The 22,087-nt window shown below is 43.5% G+C and overlaps 2 protein-coding genes across 7 annotated transcripts in view; one reads left to right on the top strand and one right to left on the bottom strand.

Moving 5' to 3' along the window:
• NLK (nemo like kinase) overlaps positions 1–399 on the bottom strand; it is a 42,857-nt gene extending 42,458 nt beyond the window's left edge. Inside the window, exon 1 of the mRNA XM_034068931.1 lies at positions 342–399. The gene's annotated coding sequence lies outside the window, so the exon portion shown is untranslated. The remainder of the gene's footprint in view (positions 1–341) is intronic.
• Positions 400–871: 472 nt separating this feature from the next.
• The window catches only part of LYRM9 (LYR motif containing 9), a 32,225-nt gene continuing 11,009 nt past the window's right edge, over positions 872–22,087 (top strand). For 3 of the 6 annotated variants that reach the window (XR_004081270.2, XM_031053699.2, XM_031053694.2), the window contains exons 1-2: positions 872–1,007; positions 12,929–13,001. The gene's annotated coding sequence lies outside the window, so the exon portion shown is untranslated. Of the gene's footprint in view, positions 1,008–1,220; positions 1,325–1,483; positions 1,518–12,928; positions 13,002–22,087 lie in introns of those variants that run through there. The other 3 variants (XM_031053695.2, XM_031053696.2, XM_031053697.2) reach the window with 3 other exon arrangements.

Below are 22,087 nucleotides of genomic sequence, written 5' to 3'. Positions count from 1 at the left end.
GGGGAAGGGCCGGGGCAGGGCGGGGAGGGGGCGGGTGACAAATGGATGACAGGGGAGGACCGGGGGGCGATGGGGGCGGCGGCGGAGCCGTGACAGCGCGACCCGGAGCCGGCGGAGGGCAGCGCCTCAGCGGGGAGCGCGGGCGGCCGCGGGCCCCCCCTCAGCGGGGCGGCCGCGGCTGAGGGGAGGAAGAGGAGGAAAGGGGAGGGGGGGGGTCTCCGGTGCGTGCGTGCGGCAGCAGGGGTGGGGGGCGGCGCGCCCCCGGGCTCTCCTCAGGCCGCTCCGCGCCGCTCCGCCCCCCGGCCGCCGCCTCGCCCGCCGCTGCCGCCGCCGGCACTCACCTCCTCACGGAGCCCCAGCGCGGAGCGCACAGCGGGCACGCGCACCCGGGCCGGCCACCCTCCCCCCCCCCCCCCCCCGCCCCCATGCGGGGCGCGCGCCCGACACCCGCCCGCAGCCAATCGGACCCGGCCCACCAGGCTCCGCGAGAGCCGCCCCCACCCAATCACCGAGCGGGACCCAGCGCCGCCGGCCCATAGGACTCGGGCGCTGCAGAGACTCCCTGGCTCAGACCCGCCCCCTTGACCCCCGCCGCCCAATCACCGCGCGCCTCCGCGCCCAGAGCTAGCGAGACCCCGCGAGATTCCCTCACCTCACACAACCCTCACCTCGGGCGGCCCCGCCTTCTTCACCTCTCCTGCCAATCACATGGCGCCGCTCCGGCCCGCCGGCCAATTAACTCTCCCTCTGAGCCGAGTTCCGCCCCCGAGACCTGCTTTTTGCCCAATCGCAGCTCCCTATCCGATCCAATTAGCCAATGAAGAGAAACGAAAGCCCGAAAAGGGGTTACTGGGCCAATGGTACTCGGAGGCGAGGCGGCGGCGTGACTGGCAGCTCTCCTCGCGAGTGATCGGCGGGCATGGCCGGGGGAGCAGCCGCCGGCCTTCCAATCGCAGCGTGAGGCTCCGCGGGACGGACGAGGAAGTTGCTCGTGCGCCCGTCTGCTGGTGGGCAGCTGGCCAATGGGAGGCGGGGAGCAGGCCGGTGGGTGGGCAGCTGGCCAATGGGAGGCGGGGAGCCGGCCGATGGGTGGGCAGCTGGCCAATGGGAGGCGGGGAGCAGGCCGGTGGGTGGGCAGCTGGCCAATGGGAGGCGGGGAATCGGATGATGGGCGGAGGGAAGAGCCAATAGCGTTCCCGGGGCGGGGTGAGGTAAGGACGCGGCGGGGCAGGGAGGTCACTGTGGGTGCTGAGGGGAGGCGCGGGAAGCCCTGAGGTGAGCCCGCCGGGGGCCGAGCCTGGGAAGAGGAGCTCGGCTTCCTGAGGTGCATGACTCCCTCTGAGCCCCGCTCTCCAGAGGAAGGGGATTGCTGAGGCTGTCCCTCACCAGAGGAGCCTGCCTAGCTCGGCTAAAGGAAGGCGAATGTGCTTGGAGGCGAGGGCTGGCCTCGAAGTGTTTGTGGGGGGTGTTCGCTTGCGGTTTTGGGGGGATTTTCCCTTCAGTGTGAAGAGAGGAAGGTAAATCTCGAAGTTTTTACCGTAAAGCCTTGAAGCAGCTTGAGTGTGGAGGAAGCTGAGGGCCTGAGCCCTGTTCGTGGGCTCCAGCAACAAGAAAAAGAGGCTTAAGCCTTTGTAGCAGGTAGCCAGCAGCAGGTACTACGGCCAGGTCTGCTCTAAAACTGGTTCTCGAAGGCTCAGTTTATCGTGGCATGCTCAGAACACACTTAAGAGTTTCTTTTTAAGTGTTGAGTGCATCTTAACCTAGGGCCAGAGTGATTTTTGTTGATTTAGTTCACTTAGACCATTAATCTGCATGCTTGGGGAACACGGTGTGGCTTTTCATAAGTGTTCCCTAAAACAGAGAGATTAATAAAAATCTGGCAGGTTTAACACTTTTCCATTTCCTTGTGTGAGCATTAATCCTATCTGATGAATAGTTTTATTTCAGAAGAAAACCTCGCAGTTTTCAGAGCCTTGCCCGTGATGGTGGTAGAGTTAAATTAACTGTGATGGTGATAAAGAGGCTCCTTCTTACGGTTAAACTGGCTGAGCAGTTCCAAAGGAAATCAATGGCAGCCAGGGAATGCAGACGTGCCCCTGCTATGAGTGAGGAGACAGCCTTTCCATCCCTGTCTGGAAGGAGAGACAAACACAAGCCTAACAGTGCAGCGGTGTTGAGGTTTTAGCAGCACCCTGATGGTGTGGTATCAACTGCTGTGATCTGCCTTTGTGTGTGTGTGTGTGTCTGAGCATCATTGGCCGCCTGTACCACATGGGGCAAAGGAGGCTCCAAGTGTGAGTGCCTGTTGCAATTCCTACAACTTGTGTGCAAAATCTTCTTAAGAATGGGGTTTGAGTACTTGTCTGCTCTTTGATAATGTAAATGAGAAGTCTTGTGGCGATTAAGACAAGCTTCTGTGTTAAAACAGTTTCTGTTGCATTTCTATGGGGTTTTAGCTAATATTCCAGTCTGGAATTATAGTGGAGTTTTGCTATCATGTCACAGTTTGAAGACCAGTGGCTTCACTTAGAAAAGGTAAAGAAGAGTAAATGTGGTGCAGCCATTTTATAATGTTGTGTATTGGAAGACAAGACAGAACACTTCTTAGAACTTGTGTTTCTAGCTGCCTGTCTGAAGTTGTTAGTGCAGATGATAATGAGCTGCTGGTATGAATATGGTGTGCACTGAGGATCCTTTTGGACTTTGTTTCACATCGAACTCTGGAGAATGAGAGACAATGGAAGGAAGTGGATACAAAGTAGTCTGGGTGGGCCTGGCCATAGAGAAGGGCTGTGGGGCCTCAAAGGCTTTTAACTCTCCCATGCACTTTCATTATGGGTTTGTTTCTTTCTCTAGCTTTGCAAAATCTTCCTAAGTAGTAAAATCAAGCAATTGCCTAATAATCATTGTATGGAAGCTTGGGTTCTATGTGTATTTGCAGGTTGGTGGCTCAGTGGCATTATTCAAGTCCAGGCAGAGTGTCTCAGTAGTATTTTTTCAATTAGGTATGTTACTGAGTTAACGGGTTTGCATGTCTTTAAATTACTTCTTTTCAACAGAGTTTAATTTCCACTGGTGGACTTGCTGAAAGTCACCTTCAACTGCATGTTGGGAAGAAAAGGAAGAAAGAAATTGTTTATCTTGTTCTTGCCACTGGGCTATAGTTGAATTTATGGTTGTAAACAAAATGTTCAGAGGTAGGGGGGAAAAGTCACCTTTTTTTCTAGCACGGTTGCAGTGACTGCTTCTTGAGAAGGGTTCACAGACATGTGGTTTTGATTACTAATTTAGGAGCCTAATCTGGAGGCTCCTCACCCTTGACGGGTAAGGAACTAATGCACTGAAGAGCAGTGTTTAGTATTAAGTAAGATGGCTTTACCAGCTTATTTTTGCAGTGGATATGAAGTAATTCAGACTTGGGTCTCTGGTAGCATGTTTTAAAGGTCTGTGTTTCTGAGAACCTGCTCTTTCAAGTATTGTGCTCATGAAAAGGTGGGAATTGGACCTGCTTCTCATTTGCGTTTAAAGCAGCTGTTTACACTTCCTCATGTGCAAACCATTTGCCAACTAATCTGAGGCAAGTACCAGCTGAAGCTCATCCTGTTTCTTTATCCTTATTCCTTTAAGGAAGGATCAACACAGTGGGGATTGTACTCACATCTTTGTCATGGTTGATGTTGCATATGTGCAGCCTTCCAGTGCAAGCATCACATGATGCATTACAGTTTTGTGAATGTATTTTTATGAAAACCAGGCTTCTTTAAAAACATGGTACCTCAGGTAAATTGTTGGGAAAGGTTTGTATTGTTTATTGATACCCATTTTCTTATGGCTGTCATCAAACACCAACCATCTCAAGTTTTTGGATAGAGTTTATTGTTAGTAAATCTCAAAGAAGAAAGTAACCAATTCCAGCAGCTCAGACACCCTCAGGCTGACTGCCGCCAAGTGATCTGGGGTAACTCCTATGGCCAGTGTTTGTGAGTCAGGTTAGTTGCCCAAACCAGCACACTATATCCAGCACAGTGTTTCTCCTCACACACCGTTGTCTAAACACTCTTAAGGTGTCATTAGAGGTTGTCGTGTAGATGTGTTTTCAGCAATGAGAGTAGAATGGGTGAACTGCCTTGCAGTCCTGGCATTGTCATCAATTTTCCTGACAGCTCTTGACTGGACATTACAAACCATGTTTTCCAATTGCCATGACTGTAAAGTGCAATAAAATCTGGGAGCTGCTTTAATTGGAGTAAAAGCTACAGCCGTATTACCCATCTTTCATTTGTTCTTTGGAGTTGAACCAGCTCTTTCCAGTTTGGTGAAAGCCTGGTGGGATGGCAGCTGAAGGGATATGCTTATCTTGCTTGTCCATATGGAGTTATGTGAGGTGCCAGTGTTGAATGACCCACCCTAACAAGTATATCTTCCTCCTACACTGAGTTTATAAACACTTTTAATTGGTGTCCCTGGCCTCTGTCATGCTGTGAAGCTTAAGACTGTCAGTTCAGCTGTTTTTTGGGTATTTCATGCTATGAAAATTAAGGGGGACAAGATCCAGTTGATTCATGTAGAGGTATGTTTAAGGAAAAAATCCTTTTAAAAGAATATTAAGGAAACATGAAACTTGCAGACAAAGTACCCAGCTTCTAACAGACCCTTCATTTCCTCACTGCAGGTCTGTTCCTTAAGAGTGTTGCCTGTTAGTTGTATGAATCACTCCTACTCAGAAGAGGGCTGCAGAATGAATTAATCGTGTACTACTGTATGTCAGTGCTTCTGTGCCATTTAGTGCCTGTGCATAAGGAGCATGAGGCTGCTGAGGGGAGCTTGTTTCAGAGCTGGCTCATATAACTTTGAGCAAGAGGAGTGTTTTGTGAGTTGTTCAATGAGCTTGAGCCTCTTGATGAGCAAGCTGGCAAAATCTAACCATAGTAATTTGAACTGGGCAGGTACAGACATTGCTCCAGAGCCTGCCAAAGCCCGGTCTGATTGCAGCTAATTTGTCATCCCCAGTGATGCATGGAGATATGTGATTGGTGACTATTGCTGATGAAACATGACAGATCAATTCTAATCTCTTACTGGTGAAGACAGTTATTCATGGGGACATGCATCTGTCTCTTACGATTTTATTCACAGTAAGAGTGCTGTAAAGCAGCAGCAAGTCTGCTGTTTGAGAATGAATGCTGGTATAGCTAGATTTTCAGGAGCCCTTTGCTAAACTCACTTAAACTACATCTAAAAGCAAATACTGTGCATGAGAAACACAGGACACAGGCTTGTCCCTTTATGGAAAATCTACGTGGTCAAGTTTGATCTTTTCTGACTCAAGAGATTTATTTTCCCCTTGGATTTCCCAGTTGCTTTGCAGGGGTATAATCTGTCTGACAGCACTCTGCATAAAGGCAAGGGATGGAAGTCAATTTTTAATCACCCAATTCTATTTCTTTGATGTTCCTCAGCAGTGTTTTAGCCTTAAAATTCTCCATAGAAGATTGTATCATATTGTACAGTATCAAATGTTACGGTCCAGTTCCAGACATAGGTTTTGTGGTTTTTTCTTGTACCACAAGAACTACCTGTAAAAACAGGACTCTGAATATTAGAGTCTTTTGATTTCATGGCTGAATATTGTGCATAAATGTCCTTCAGCCCTTAGGCATGTAGGGGGTTTGTGACCCTTTAATGCAGAAAAAGTAACATTAAGTGGAACGAAGCATAATAAAATGCCTGTGCAGATTTGCCTCTGACCCACACCAGGAGTACTCAAAGCTGCACTATTGATGATATATCATGTGGGTGTTGGACAAGCCACATGTACCTTGATATACAACTGCAGATAGTCCTTGCTGTTCTGTAACACCCTGGTAATATTTTATTTGTAAACCCTAATGCTGAAGCCCTTAAAATGTCATAAACACAGTGTTAATGCCTGTCAATTTGAGGGGGCTTGGTTAGTCAGATAAACACCATGCTCCAAATAAGTGGAATAAACATTAATATGCACAAACTATCATAGGTTTAAATTCCTGTTGGTGTATATTAGTTCTTTCCTTTGCAAAGAATAATTTCCCAGAGATTTTATCTTCAAAACCTTTTCTCTACAAAACTGGAAAAGAATAAATTATTCATACAATGCAGTGACGAGCAAGGGGAGAGAGTAGTTTGTTTTAACTTTGCTTATGTATAATGGTTTGTGTCTTAAAGTTGGCAAGGGGGAAATCAAGTAGTGAAGACCAGTGGATGACCCAGCAGAGCCTTTTACTCTGTCAAAAGGCACATTGACCAAGATGAGTTTTTAAAGCAGTGGTGTGGGAATGTGGCCACTGCTTTGAAGTGCCACTAAAATGATGGAATGACTCTTTCTTGAGTAGAGCTGCGGTGATATGACTGAGACACTGGGCAGGGGACAACTGGTGTAAGTGACAGATGGTGTCATCTAAGATCATGTGTGTCTCTGATGCTGGAGATCGGACTCTACAGGCACTTATGTTGCTTCACTGGCCTGTCAGCCCTGGTTGTGCCTCTCATGGTGTAGTTTTTGTGGTGGTCATGTCGCAGTTGGTAGCTTTGCCCCAAGTTTCTTTGCTGTACCGAACATACAGATGTGGAGTTCATGATTGGCACTGGGGCTTGAATTCATCCCAAAGATGATAACCTCTGAAACGCTGAACTTCATCCTCTGTAGTGCTTTCTAGCCATGTGTTTTCTTTGGATTTTTCTGAAGGAGCTGCTGAATTCTTTACTCACTGCAGAGGTGAAGCATGAGCTTGGCTTTAACTGCAAGTGTTCAGGTGCTTAAAGCTGGTTTATAATAATTTGCAATTTAAAGACTTGAGCCTGGTTGTTTAGTTCTTTGTGTCTCATTTTCCTTCTTGCTGCTAAACACCAGTTGCAGGAGGCAGGGGGGGTCTTTATCCCCTGTGGCTTTTTGGGGAAAGTGACAGTGCTGCAGCTCTCTCTGTTCTACATTCCTTTGCACCAGAAATGACCCTGCTGCTCTTTGTCACCAGTGCTTCCTTTTATCCCTCTCCTGGCAGCTGCTCTTGCTCCATTTTGATGTTGGAACAGCAAATGAACTCCCTCTGAAGTAAATGTCATGCCAGTAAAGATGTTGAAGCAGCAAGAAAATCATCTCTGTCTCTGAAGATTAAATTTGAGACCTTTGTGAATGAGATGTTCTTAAAATAGCTCCACAGCATGTTATCTTCTCTAGATGGTGGAGCATTGAAAAGCCCACCACAAGCCACTTGGTTTTGTGTGAGCAGGATCCCTAAGTAATGCGCTTTGGAGTGGGGAGAGGAGCACATAACTTCCTCTGCCTCCAAATTAAAATAGGTACAATAATATCTGAGCACTTTGTTTCTGCTGTATCTTTCATTCAGTGCTGGGGGAGGGAGGAAGGAGCCTAAAACACCAGTACTTATGTTGCATCTTCTGGATTGTATATTTAATCAGAACAGAAAATACTGTTGCTCTGGTGGTATTTTTGGAAACAGCATCTTTCAGAGACCTGGCTTCCTGGTTGTCCCACAGTTGGCTTTTTGTTCTCATTGATTTCAGTAGCAACAAATTGAACAAAGCAGTTGAGTTGATCTGAATTGATTGTGTGCTTCTCTGATTGTATGCCTCTTGCTAAGAGTTTTGTTTGCAACATCATGGCTAATGGTCATGATGATTTCTGTCCTGCATTCAATTACACTGAAACAGAGTGCTTGCAATGATTTGCTCCGTCAAGTTAGCTATATCTGACTCAGTATTCTATAGGTATGACTCGGTGAAGTCCTGGGCAGGAGATTAAACCTTTAGGTTGTTGAGCTTTTGCAGATTATGATATAGCTGTACATACAAGTTAGTTTTGTTTGCTCTGACTTTATAACAATAATACAAAGTCCACTCTGATTCAGATTCCCATTCCCCCTTTATATGTATAGCTGCTCCATGCCTTTTCATCTAATGACTGATTTTGTTGAGCATAATAGCTTATAAATCCTCTCCTGAGTGTTGTAATAGACCATGTGCATTTAGTATCAAAAAAAAGAATGTGTTGTGGAAACACTTAAACAATTTTTAAATCATAGTCTTTGTAGCAGCACAACTCTCCATTACAGCATCCATGTTTTCCATGTTTTTCCTAATCCTGTTTTTTGACATAATAATATCCCTTCAAGGGCTTTCTTTGCCAGATCAATTCATTTCCTACTCGGAGAACTAAAGCTTTTCAGCTGTCCATCCAAGTTATCCTTCTGGACTAAATTTCTCATCTCAAGATATCCAGCAGCAATGCTTCCCTCAGGAGGTTTGTATCAGTTAGTTACGCATCACTAATTCCTGTGGTGTTGGTGGACCAGTGAGTTGTGAGAAGGCTGTTGTAAACAGTTGTGGCTCTTGGGGGTTTCTTTACCTCTTTTGGTGAGGATTTTTGTTTGGTTTGACAGCTTTTACGTGGCAGCCATCAAAAGCCTGCGGGTTTACACATGGGCATGAAGGATGGCTTCAGCCCCTTTTGGGGTATTAATTGCCTGTGGATTCCACATTGTCCTAATGAGGGGCCATGTTATACACAGCTGAGCAAATTTATTTGGAAAATACTTCTGATGGAGAATGGCATCCAAGAGATAACAGAGCTCAAAGCACAACAACCATTTGTAGCTGTTGTATTTGTATGTGCTGCCACTGTGATGGCACACTCTTAATGTATCAGTCTGAATTCCAGGCATCCTAAAGGCTGCTGGTAACTCTTCTTTTGCCCCGTGGTCCTAATGATATTCAATGTAATTCACTGTAAAGGAAAGTGGGATGTAAATATTCTGTACATGAGACTCTGGGGTGGTGTACTAGCAGCCTGGCATTAAAGAGAAGGGGGTGCAGCCTAAAGAGAAACTGTATCTGAGATCAGTCACAATTCAGAAGCTGCTGTCACAGCTTTGTGTGCCAATGTACATGGTGAAGGATGGCTCTCCTGTTCCAACATGCGCTAAGCCTTATTTTTGCAGTGTGATGCTGTGCTGCTCAGTATATCCCAGAGGATCCACACAACATCGTAGGCTTCACATCTACCTCATGCAAGCAGTTCTGATAAATAGCTGGACATTACTTAGGTTCCTGTTGTTTAGTAGAGGAGTTGGATGTTATTAGTCAAGTGCTTGCAGCTGTGTTTTATACTCTAGCCACAGCACTGGCACTACTCAATCCCTGGTGTGTCTCCAGCTCCTCAACATCACTGGCCAAATTTAAGAAAGTGGAAAGAAGCTATGGTGCAGTATTGATAATGTGAGTGGCAGATGCAATCTAGCAGGAAAGTGGGCTACTCCCCAGCTGGAATGCAGATCAGACTTCACTTGATCCCTCCCTTACCCAGAGAAAGGTGGTTTTAATCTATTTATTATGCATTTGCTTGTTTTATCAGCACTGATATATCTGCAAATACCATAGCACTGTTACAGTCTTTTACTACCCATTTGCTATAAGCAGATGTACTGGGACATGAAGCTGTTTTCAGTCTCGCAGGTCTAATCCCAAGTAGTGCCACAGGCTTTTGTGAACTGTTTTGGGCTGATGCAGAAGTAAAGGACACTGTGACATGTCCTTTTTAAGAACCTGTCACCAGCTGTCTTAGGGTTGGATTTTTTTAGGCAGCTGAATTTCTTTTCACTGATATTTAAGACAAAGCTATTTTGATATGATTATTGGAAAAGGAAAATTAAAAGGACAGATTCATGGAGAAGCTCATTAAAATGGAAACATTGGAATACGAGGGTAATTGGGCATTGATTCTGGCCTCACCCCCTCACTCACTTTACAAGCAATCTTGTATTAAAAGTAACATGTCTGCAGGATGATGCTCCAACATCTGTTATTGCTGAAACAAAATGATTTGCTTGGTTTCTTTTTTCTTCTTTCCACATTCTTCTAACATCTGCATGTGTAGATCTGTCCTGTATGTTAATCATATCTAACACTCCTCCTTTCCAGGGAAAAGGCATCCAAGGGTATGGGATCCTATCTTCAGCAGGAGGGGAAGGCTTCGGTGTGGATGTTGTGTTGCTATCAGCTTCTGTTAGACGTTAAGTGACTGGCTGTGACATGAAGTAACATGGGTGAGGACTCTGAGGGCTGCCAGCAGGAAGCCCTGCAAAGCTGCGTGTGCTCATGTGTGCTCTGTGAAACAAAGAATTTCCCAGGCTCTGGCCTGTCTGTCCTCCAAAACCTTGTCACCTTGTCACCTCATGTGCTTCAAACTATGCAAATTTTCCTTATTCCAACTGCAGAAAGATTCTTGGGAGGAGGAAAAGGCTGACCAGTAGGTTTGAAATAGTGTTTGGAAATTTTTTCTGTCTCTAGTTATCATAATGGTAATTTCCAGTCTTCAAACTGTGCTGTAGTTGGGAAGACACATGCTGAAATCCATTCCTACCCAGGGAAATGCTTCACCTTACTTTTAACCATGTGCCTAAGTTATATTGGTTAAATGACTCATTAGTATTTGCTTAAACCCTGTCCGATGTTTGACTAAATATATCCAAGCTGCAGTGTAAATACTGCAGTAAATAAGGGTGTCAGTTTTGGAGTGAACTTATCGCTGGTTTTGACTTTTACAGTCATTTTTGTGATATGCAGTTGGAATCAGAAAAGAATGGAAATTCTGACTAATTTTTGTAATATGCTGAAATGTATTAAGTTACACAAAGAATCCACATTGCGGTAATCCTGCCCATACACAGGCAGAGAGCACCCGCGTGCGTGGCAGATGGCTTCAGAGGAAATCCTCGAGAGCTGGGATTAAGAAGCAATTTTCAGCAAGTTGAAAATGGGTCTCCATATTTGGGTCATGGATATTAACTCTCTTGTTGCTCACAAATGAGGGACCGGTCTTGTTGGATTATTACGGGAATGTTGCTCTCCCTAAAAGCTGACTAGTGTGTGCTGTGGAAGAGAGAAATGAGAATGCCTGTTGGTTCTGATCCTTTTCTAACATCAGTGGGAAGCAGAGTTATGATATGCAAGCACTGGTGTGTTGGGAGTAAATGGGATTCATCACTTGGCTAACAAACATTGGCAACCCTTTAAAAATAATGTGTATATGGCTTCAGGTTTTGTCTGCCCACTGCAGCAAAGTGGCAGGAAGACAAACTTTCTGACAAGTAATCTCTGCTGTGTTAGAAATAACAGATTGATACCTGCTTCCATCTAGTACGTTATATTTAATTGCTGTTTATTAAAGTGTCAAGTCTTCACATATAGAATTTTTATGTTCCTTCAGAATATAGTGTGTCTGATATACAATAAATAAGATACTGAATGACAATACTTTTATTCAGTCCTAGGCAGGAATGAACATCAGCTCCGAGTTCTGCTTGCCAAGTGCAAACACACTTCCACTGCAAAGCAAACCTGTGTTTCCTCAAATGCGTTTTAGGGGCACAGTAGAACTTGATTTTTTTAAGTACCGTGCAGATGTTTGTCCAGGCTGCAGCTCTTTGGTGGCGGTTTTCCAACATCCAGGAATATTGCCATCAATACGATGCATACAAGTGACGGAGTGCAGATCAGCTTTGTATTCTAAGAGCAAGAGAAGATACTGGGCTTTTAGGTAGTAAAAATAGTGCAGCAAGTTGGAGATTATTTGCTTTAACTAACCTACACCAGCTAGTAAACATGTTAGGAATGTAACTCACATTTACATCCTTTACACACTGCCAGAAATGTACCAACCAGAAGTTTGACATAAACTAGCTTTTCTTTAAAGACTGTTCTACCTCCAAAGTAGAAATTCAAGTTAGACCTTAGGCAGTATTTATCACTAAACAATGATGTATAGCAGTGATACTGTTTTATTGTGTTCTCAAAGCTCAGCTGGGTGTATTTTGAGTAGGTTTGGAAAGCTTTCTAAGCACAGGTGTCTGATGCTTTGATAAATGAATTACAGAAGTAATTGCTGGTTTGAATTTCAGCCTATGGAGAAGTTAATTGCATTGCTCTTTGGCTATTATACTGGCTATGTGTTAACAGCAAAGCATGAAGTACCTCTGAAAGGACATTGTAATGGCATAACTAACTGCAGGTACATTTACTAAATGTTAATTAACAATGCTGAATAATAAGTGTTTTCTGCAGGAGTAATCCAAGGCAGGTATTGGAGGTCCTATCTGCTATACAGAATATTCATATCATGGATGAAAATAATGTCATGCAGCTTCTTGTGTGCAGCTCTTCTACCAGCGCTAGAAAACTTCAGTAGATGCAGGACTGGCTTATAGTTGAATCTATTCTTCTAGGTCCTTTTTTCACATCACCTCCTATGGGAAGTTCACCTGTGTTGCAGATGACTATACCTTCACTCACTGTACAACTGAGCATTTGAAAAAGCAGGAGTTTCTCATATGGAGTCAGTCATCTGGAGCGTTTTGGGATGAGATTGCACCACTGTGGCAGTGGAAATGGAAAGCCAAATAACCATCCAGGCCTATGACTTCTTAATTCTACTGAGTTCCTAGATGCCCTCATGTCAATAAACACTTTTCCAAAGCAGTGTTCTGCTCTAACAGATATGTAAATCTCTGAATTTGTCATTGCACTGAGCTCTGAACACTGGAAACTGTCAGTCTCCTTAAATGCTTCATTATCTTCAGAAACTCAGGACAGGAAACACTGAAGGTTCAGTTGCACTGAGTGCTTTGGAATATCTCTCTACTTGTATCTTCTTGTAGTGTAGAGTTATTAATGTTTTTGCTGAGTAGATTACTAAAAGCAGTGACCTGTTCATATCAAGGCCATGAATTTAAGTTTAATATAACCAGTTAGACAAAAGTGCAAGCTTACAGACTGATAAATTGTGCTCTAGATGGGCTTCTCTGCACTTCTTTATTGATGGTACTTTAAGTAGTCAGTTGTGGAGAAACAGATAATGAAAATTGATTCTTCTCTGCAGGTCTCTTGCTTACTGTTGGACTTGGACAGACGTAATCTGTGAAGATAATTGAAGTTCCTTTGCTCCGAATGCTGTGAGTTCTTGTTTGTTTTTATGAAAATCATTAGAAGCCCATTTGCCTCACACAGGGAAAAAAGGTGAAAATGCCCCCACATCCCAAACAAGTGTTGTATGATGTACATGTTTGCAGGAGAGATTTCTAACCAGCACTTTGTATTCAGGATCACCCCTATTTCTGTTCCAGCCATGCTGATAAATGCAGTAGCAGAAACCTAATTGCAAATTGCCAGTAAAGATACCAGAGGAAACAACGTTTTCATACTTCTGTCAGGACAGCAGCTAGATTAGGAATCTCAGCATGATAGAGAGAATCTGCTCTTGCTGTATGTATTGTATCTGGTTGAGAATAAACACCGGAAGTGTCAGTATAGTATCTTAACCAGGGTATCATGTAGAAGAGTCAGGGGCCATAAAACTTGAAAGGAAACATTTTCCCATTGGTAATGACAGAGGGTGGTGGCCTTGGCTGTTATTTAGCATAAAAGTTGTTCAAATTTCAGGTGCCATGATAACATAGCAAGAGACTTAGAATATGTCTTTAATGTTTGATAGATATCTCACAGGAGCAGACTTGCATGCTTTAAACCCTGTGAATATAGAAGCATGGATGCTGGAGCATCTGGCATTATACCCCTGTGGATCATGGAATCCAGCAATTCTATCTGGTAGGCTACTGCAGGGAGGCCGGAACAGCATGCCAGGTGTGTTACCTTGTTTCAGCATCCCTTTAGTATCCATAGGACACCACGCTCTGCTGAATCTATGATTAATAGTTATGTGTATTGCTAACAACACATTTCTTATTTCTATGGGAATGTCTTTAAAACAATTGATATCCTTGCACTAATGAAAACACACAAAAAGCTCTTCATACCTCCATTTTTCCCCCAAAGCTGTGGGAAGAGTTTTCTGGCTTGTAGAACAAAGAAGTTAGAGGAGATTACACAGCCAACATCTGCACCTGGCTCACTCACCAAATGAGTCTTTGGCATACAAGCTAAAGTACCTTCTGCCAAGAGAGCCTTGCCCGTGCAGTTCTTCATGGATGAAGATGTGATAATGTCTTTCCCTTTTTGGTTCACCAGAGCTATTTTGCTTGGTTTGTCAAAGTCAAAATTTGATTGGAAAGAAAAATATCTTTTTAATTATCAGAGGTTGATTAATGTTTAATGAAACTTTTTCTAACCAGCCATGTTAAGATTATGATGGTGTATCACTTCGGTTCCAATGGCAGACACATCACATATGGGTTGCCATTTTGATGGCTTTCAGTGGTAATCTGACCCATAAAAAACTGAGGCATAATATGCAAACTGATTTTTTTCTGGCCTGCCCAATTCTTGATGCCATCTGTGTGAGGATGAAAATGAGCCTGCTCAGAATGTGGTCTGCCAGCTTTAAGCAGAGTGGTAGTGCCAATCACAGATGGATTTGAAAGAATAGCCTCGTGAACAAGAAGAGGAGGAAGATACTTCTGAGAGCAGGAAGTATCACTTGAAAGCATATGTGTGTTAAATCCTGTGGCCTATGGAACATTCATCAGACTTCTCTGTGGGTGCTTCACACAGATTAAGTAAACTAAACTTACTTTCTAAAAATCAAGAAAACACCCTCAACTTCCAAACATTGCTCTCCCTCCCACCACTGCCTTCCACTGCTGTCATCCATCATGGGATACAGTGCAGGAAGCTGACAGTGTCTGATCCTGTGAAGTATCTGCAGAGTGGATCCATTCAGCAAAGCTGAGCACAGTAAATGGTTTCATAACTTTGTAGATCTGTGGGATTTTATTTGCTGTATGAATCCTGTTGCACTCAGAGCCCTGGGCTGCCATTTCTTAGCTCCCGTCTCCCACAATTAACAAAACCCTGTGCTGTAGGTGAAGGTGAATGCTATTTGCTGTTGCTCAGCTCATAATGAAGATATTTAAGCACCTCATTTTCACTGTAGTCAATGAGATCTCAGTTCTCTGCTACTCGATTTGAGAGTCTGCTCTCTGAAGTTAGAGATTGAATGACCTTGTCTTTTGTGTAACCACAAGTGTCTTGGTACTATTTATAATCCAAAGAAACACATTAAATGGTTTTCACTGGTTAGGAATATGGTCTGCAGAAATAGCTGGGGTTTTTTAATCTCTTTAAATCGATTGCGTTGTTTGAACAACCATTTGCTTTGCAGTGAGGAGCATGTAAAAGAAGGTACCCATCGATGAATTTCATGTTTGTGACACTTGAACATCTTTCTCAAGTCTTCTTCAAGCCTTTTATTTTCAGGCTAAATAAACACCAATTTCAGCAATGTCTCATCTACTCCCTTTAATTACTGCTGTTGAGAGAAAGTTTCTGCCAATGCAAATGTGCTATTTTGTCATGTCACATCAAATGGCATCAGCCTTATATTTAGGAACAAAAAGAGGGGGAGGCTGAGACAGGATGTGGCTACAAATGGAACTAAAGGGTTTTCTTAAATATAGGCTGAAAATAGACAATTGAGGCAGTGATGCTTTTTCCAGCAAAAATCCATGAAAGGGAAAATCAAGTCTGTGACGACAGAAGTGAAAAGCAGAGCTGGGGTGTGAAAGAGGGAGCTCTGGATGGAGGCGTGGGCTGGTGGCAGGAAGCAGCTGATGAACTCCTCATTTAGGCAGACACCCTTCTCGTTGTCAGGTTGGTGTGAAGTGGTTTTAGAGACCACATGCATCTCCTCTTGTTCCTTTGGTGCTGGCTAAAATGTTACTGGCTGGGCTTCCTTCCAGCTTGTGGCAGGACATGCCACTGCCCTCTCCTTTGTGGTCATCTCCACTTCAGGTGGATTGCTTCCTGAGTGGAATTACTTTGATTGAAAAAAAGAATTAATGCCTAGTCTTTGTTAATTTGGATCTCAGCTTAGCCCAGTTACTTGCAGGAGTTGTCTGAAACCCCATATAGTTTTATTCAGCCATCCAGGTTGCTGGAAAACAAGTTTCTGTGGTGTAACGGAAATGTGCTGATTTACACAAGGCAAGAATTTGGGCTAGTGACTGGAATGTTGCCTCAGTGGCATTGCCTGTAGCAGCTTCCTCCAAATGGAGTCCCAGTACAGATACAATCCCAGTACTGCAGATCCTTATGTTGGACATAAATTCATCTATGGCAATATTTACCATTTCAGTTTATTTCTTTTAACTACTTCCAGCAATAACTGTCAGCTCCATAAATTAAAGCTAGTTTCTGGTAAATATGCATAGAGAAAACTTGCAGTAGCTGTCCAAATAAATGTAGGAGACTTCAAACAATCCATCACACTAAATTAACTTCAAAATGTGTCTCTTCACAAATCATATTTTAAACAAGTTGTTCTTGACGAAAGTCAGTTTGGGTCTTTAGGAAATGTTATCAGCTTCCCCATGGAAAACACTTTTTGCCCTCTCTGAACTGGGCAGAAAAAGATCTATTGAAATCAAATGCATAAATTATGCATGTAATATGGCCTACTTTGAAATAATGAGTCTGATCAGAGCCTGATGGCAATTAAAACGAGTTCTGAAAGATCAGCTGCATTTGAGAGTCATCAGAACTCATGTGGATGTGAGCTGTGGGCATGGCAGCAGCACCTACTTAGCAAATTAGAGAAATACGGTTCATTTCTTACAGCTTTTCTCACAGCTACACATCTCTGTTCACACGGAACGGGTGATGTTAGAAGTAATATTTTTATTCGTGTCACAAGGATGATGACAAATGCAGTGGAAGCTCAGAAGCTCGTGTATTTACAGCATTATGACAAATGTAAGTCAAGTAGCATCTCAGACTGAAGCTAGACAGGCAAAGGCACCCAGCCCTTCAGGGCTAGATACTATCAGTCCTCCAGGACTGTAAAATATTAAATATGTGATGCTGTAATCTGAACTCTTAAGTTTTGAATCCTTTACAACAGGAAAATAACAACCCATGGTTCTAAATCCATATACATGATGAAGCTTGGTGGAAACAAGGTAATGGGAGACTTAATTGTAAATGGGAGTGTAAGTCTTGGTGTGCTTCCTCCAGGAGTGGAGGGAGGAGCTGAGAGTGTCCTGTAGCAACTCTGATGATACTTAAGGTGTTAATTTACATAGAATTTACTTTTTCAGTTTAATCGACTCCCCAAGAATTAAGACAATCACAACTGATTCTATTCTCCAGTGATTTTATTTAGTGCATGAGAATTAAAAATACCTCAGTAAAATGTGTGTTTTCATAGCAAGGAATTTATTTGTTACACCACTTCAAAGCAAATCACAGAAGTATTAAATGGGGAAGGAGAAAGATAGGTGTTTGTTTTTATAGATGGGATTTGTTTTGAACTGAATAAGTCTGAAAATACTGGATAAAAACTGCAGATCAAATGAAAAGCCTCCATAAGGGCTCTGCAGCTTGTTCATCAAAAACCCACCCAACTGACAACACCACAACAAGAAAATGTTCTTAATTAATGTCTTCAGTTAAAGGAAAAGCATTGTGGAGCCCTTAAATATATTATTAAATCTGTATTGTTTAGATAATAGGATGGGGAAAGACACTTGTGCTGAGTGCTGTGTCAAATCCGTCAGGGCATGTTTTAATTCTAGTTCACTTGCTGGATTTCACAGCTATTTGTCTGGGTGTGGGGGTAATTTGGTGGGTTGAGTGAAGCCAGATGACTGTAATGAACTCATTCTGTGTCTTTGACTCATGCTGGCAAAAAAAAGATGCTATTTAGGGGGTATTTTATATTGTTCAGACTTCTGTTCCTCCTGTCTCTCAAACTTTCTCTAGGCCGCTGTCTTTGTGCCATCACCAATAATTACATCAAATTAATTCAGCATAATTGAGTTAATTATTAGCACTGGGGTTAACACCATGCCTTCAACTGAACCAGAGCTTTTCATCCCCCCTTTCCTGAGGTTTCACAAAATGTAAACAGATCTGAATCACGGGTGAAAGCTGAGGCAGCTCCGCTTCCATCAAGAGCTTTTGCCAGTCAGAACTGTCCTGCCACATTCACTCGCTCAGATGAGCGTTGATAAATGTGCTGCCTGCTGTGAAGGGAGATGAATGCTGTAGCCTTGTGTGCCAACACCCAAGCACTTGAGAGAGGAGGACATGGAGCCACTCAGTCAAAACCAGAAAGCTAGAATAGCCATTAATAAGAATTCAGATGTACTGAGGATCTTGAGTCTGGTTTAGCTGGCATACATCAAAAAGAATGAGGACATAGGTTCCAGAGATTCAGAGGATGGCTTTTTGAATTAGGAATGCTGTTGTGAATCATTGTGTAAAATATAATAGCACAATTGCTTGTCTAAGGTGGTGGTTTGAGAATCAGAAATGGTGTTTCTGTGCCCAGCTCTCATTGCGTGACTTTGAGAAGCTGCTTAATTTTCTGGAGCAGTTTGTTTTCTCGGATATTTTCCCTCAGAGATCCATGAAGCAAAGGTTGTCTCTTCTTGTGCATCCATGGTCTAGGCACAGTGCAGTGGGATGCATGAACCGCTGGTGTCTCAATGTGTTGCAGCGAATCTCTGCACTGGGACATAAAGAACTCTGCCTTTGTCAAGGGTAAAAGGAAGCTTTTACCTTCAGTGCCAAGGACTGGGAATTCCTTCTTTGTGGTAAGCTTGTTACTAGCCAGACTTTTGCTTTGTTTTCCTATGAAACAGATTCTCTCTGCACTAGGCCAGGCCATGGAGCGGAACAGTCAAGTTTTGGGGAAAATTGGAGGTATGGCTTTAAGACCTCAGAAGCATTCCCAAGACGTGGAGGGATCAGCCCACATGATTAGCTGTTGGTATGGTAACAATCCCTGATTAAGGAACTGCACCAGTGAAAATCCCCCTTAAGAGGCTAAAGACTCCTGGACTTAAATGTTCTCTAATACTGCTGCTTGCAAACATTGCTCCCAGGAATAGGCATTTTGCTCAAGATGTGGTGGGCCAGACTCATCCGTGGTATAATTCCACCACAGACAGGGCCGGTGCCAGGGAAGGTTTTGGCTCAGATGATTACTTGGATTGAGAGCAAAGGACTGGAAGATGCTAAATTTCAGCAGGTGTGGATTTGTAGTAATGAGACAGCTTCTTGATGCTGCTGGAAAGGATAATGTACATTGGGAAGGACGATTACAGGGTGAGCTGGAGGCACCAGGGCACTGCACAAGTACCATCGTCCTTAGCTCAGGGATTATGTGTGTATAGTTAGAACTGGATGGATGTGCTGTGGTGAACCAGTAATATGAGAGCTTGGAAAGCTCTGTTGCGCTGCAGGTTTTCTTCCCTTGTAGGCTGGGTATGATGTTTACACTAAAGGAATGTTGAGGTGTATGTTGGGCATTCTTGGTTTAAAACTAAAACAACAGGGTTTTATTAATCCTTAGTAGTGTGGCTCACAGTGAGTGCTTTGGCTTCTTTAAATTCTGACTCTGTCTTCTCATGGCTTTGTTCTGCTATTGAGCTTTTATGCTTCTACTTTCCTAAGCAGAGTCCTTGCACTGAGAGCTGCTCCTTTCAATTATGGGCTTTTACCCTCTTTCCTTTTTTAAAATCAAGGATGAAGTTGGGTTTCATGAGCAGAATAAGCTTATCTTGCCATGAAGGTAAAAACTAACCAGTTTCAGTCTTTCCGCAATCATTAGGAACCATGACAAAACCTCACGCAAGACTTACTGTTCTTCCCAAGCTTATATGACCCATGGGTCACAGAGTTAATGTTGTCATTAATCAGACAGCATGTTTGCCCCCTTCAAAAGAACTTTCATACCTTCTGCTGCCAACTGGGGATCAGTCCTTGAACAACATCTGTGGTAGCTTGTGTTGTGCCCCCTTGGAAACTCTTCAAGAATGTGATGATTCAAACAGTATTAGAAGGTGATAGAAGCCCAGCCGGGAAGTTGTTATATGAACTATGATGGGATTGCTAAATTGGAGCTGGGCACTGGGACACTTCAGATGCAGTAGTTACAAGGAAAGAAGGAACAAACAGGAAGTTTTGTTTTAAAGCTGACAGCACCAAGATATAACAGTTCATATTTACACGTGGTATCAAAGATAAATACTTTGATTTGACCACTGAGAACAACATTCATGTGGACAGCAGCTGAATTGGGAAGTTTACAGCTGGGAAAATGAAGTTCTTTTGAGTCTGTGCCTCTCTTTAACCCAGGAGAAGTCAGGAGACCAAAGCAGAGAGGTTTGATTTGCACCTGAACAGGGAGATTCCAATCCTCCCATTGCTGTCTGAGCTTGATGTTCAACGAATATGCTCCAAAGAATATTACTCTAATTAGCCTGAGCATGTTATTAATTATCCAGAACAGGGTAATCTGGCCTCGGTGTGGGCAGCAGGTTTCCTCACTGGTGTTAGATTGCAAAAGTCCCAGTGTTTTCGTTGCTGTTTGGTGTATTGCATGTCTCTGCTTCATGATACAGAACAAGGGTAAGGTAAAATATTTGCCCTGTGGCTTTGCTTAATTTATATAAGTGTTTTTCATAATGACAAGAATTTGATGCCTTTTTGTGGTCAAACCCCAGAGCTTTTGTGCATTTTATAACCCTGTTGGTTTACATTTATATTCAGTTTTCCTTTACAATACAGATCTTTAAAGCTTTTACTTGGACACTAAGAAAAACAGGTCTCATTGCCAGTTTCCTTACAGTTTCCTTACACCATGTCAGCAGTAGAGGGATCATAAAGTGAGTGAAAATATGAAATATAATCTATGCTTTAGTTGTAAGAAAACTGCTTCTCAGAGCCTGAGGATATAGAGCTTTTATATGCTGAGCATGGCAGGGTGCACAGATCTTTGTTCAGCACCTTCCTGTATGTTCAGGGTTTGAGAGCAGGACAACTAGATTGTACAGGTTGACTCTGTGTAATGTGGTATTAAACCTGACCCAGGAACCTCTGCATTCAGTCAGGAAGCTTGTGTTGGCCCAGGACATCTGTGCTTCACAGCTCCTGCACTGCATGAGGATTACTGGGATGGTTCAAGTGTGTGGAGCTCTTTCCTTTTTGTCCTTTGCAGTGGGATGCTGGGGAGGGAGTCTTCATTAGGGCCTGTAGTGACAGGACAAGGGGTAACGGGTTCAAACTTAAAACAGGCAAAGTTTAGATCGGATCTAAGGAAGAAATTCTTTCCTGTTAGGGTGGTGAGGCACTGGAATGGGTTGCCCAGGGAGGATGTGAATGCTCCATCCCTGGCAGTGCTCAAGGCCAGGTTGGACAGAGCTTTGGGTGACATGATTTAGTGTGAGGTGTCCCTGCCCATGGCAGGGGGTTGGAAGTGGATTATCTTAAGGTCATTTCCAACACTAACTATTCTGTGATTCTACGACTCTCAGTTGCAGGTTGAGGCTGGATGAATTGCTGTGGTAGTGGCAGCCCATTTCTTCTTCTTTACTTTCTTTTTTATTTAATGTGGATGAGTGAATGGCAAATGAATTGGAGCTCTGCTGCTCTTTCAGAGGTACAGTTATGTTTAGTTTCCTTTTATTCATAGGTTCCTTGTTGATACATTTAGAGATAACTGAGTTTTTTGCAGCTCACTGGGAGCTGATGTTCAGTTACTTGTCCAGTATGACCGTCTAGTTCTTTCTGCAGAACTATTACTTCCAGGTTATGGTTCCTGACCCTGTGGGGATAACATGCATTTGAGTAGTTTGTTTAATGCTCAGGTGTATTAAAGCACGACTTTTGGCCCACCTTATCCAGATATATACCACTTTCTCTGTTATTCCCTATGGTCATTATGCACAGCTCTGGCAATCTTTGTCATCCTTAAATTCTGCCAATTATAAGTTTCAGGGAGACAACTGCTGATAGTGGTGAATAACATCAGCCCTAATACTGATCTCATAGAGCTGCATGAAGGACATCCAGCCAGTGGTGATTCCTTGTCAACAACAGATCTAAGTGCTCTCATTTAGCTGGTTCTTAATCCCCCATATGCTCTAGTGATATTGTCCATGTAAGCTAACTCTACACTGCAGGGCTGTGCCCCCAGAATGTGCTGCTGCTGCACTGTCATTTGACACTGCAGCTCTGCTCACACATCAAGCAAAGCATAAAGCAGAGCAGAACAGAAATAGAAGTGAACAGAACAGGA

Source organism: Melopsittacus undulatus, chromosome 13, assembly GCF_012275295.1.
Source record: "Melopsittacus undulatus isolate bMelUnd1 chromosome 13, bMelUnd1.mat.Z, whole genome shotgun sequence".
Lineage (NCBI taxonomy): Eukaryota > Metazoa > Chordata > Aves > Psittaciformes > Psittaculidae > Melopsittacus > Melopsittacus undulatus.
The sequence above is the reverse complement of the archived record's forward strand: the minus strand, read 5'-3'. Positions and strand labels throughout refer to the sequence as shown.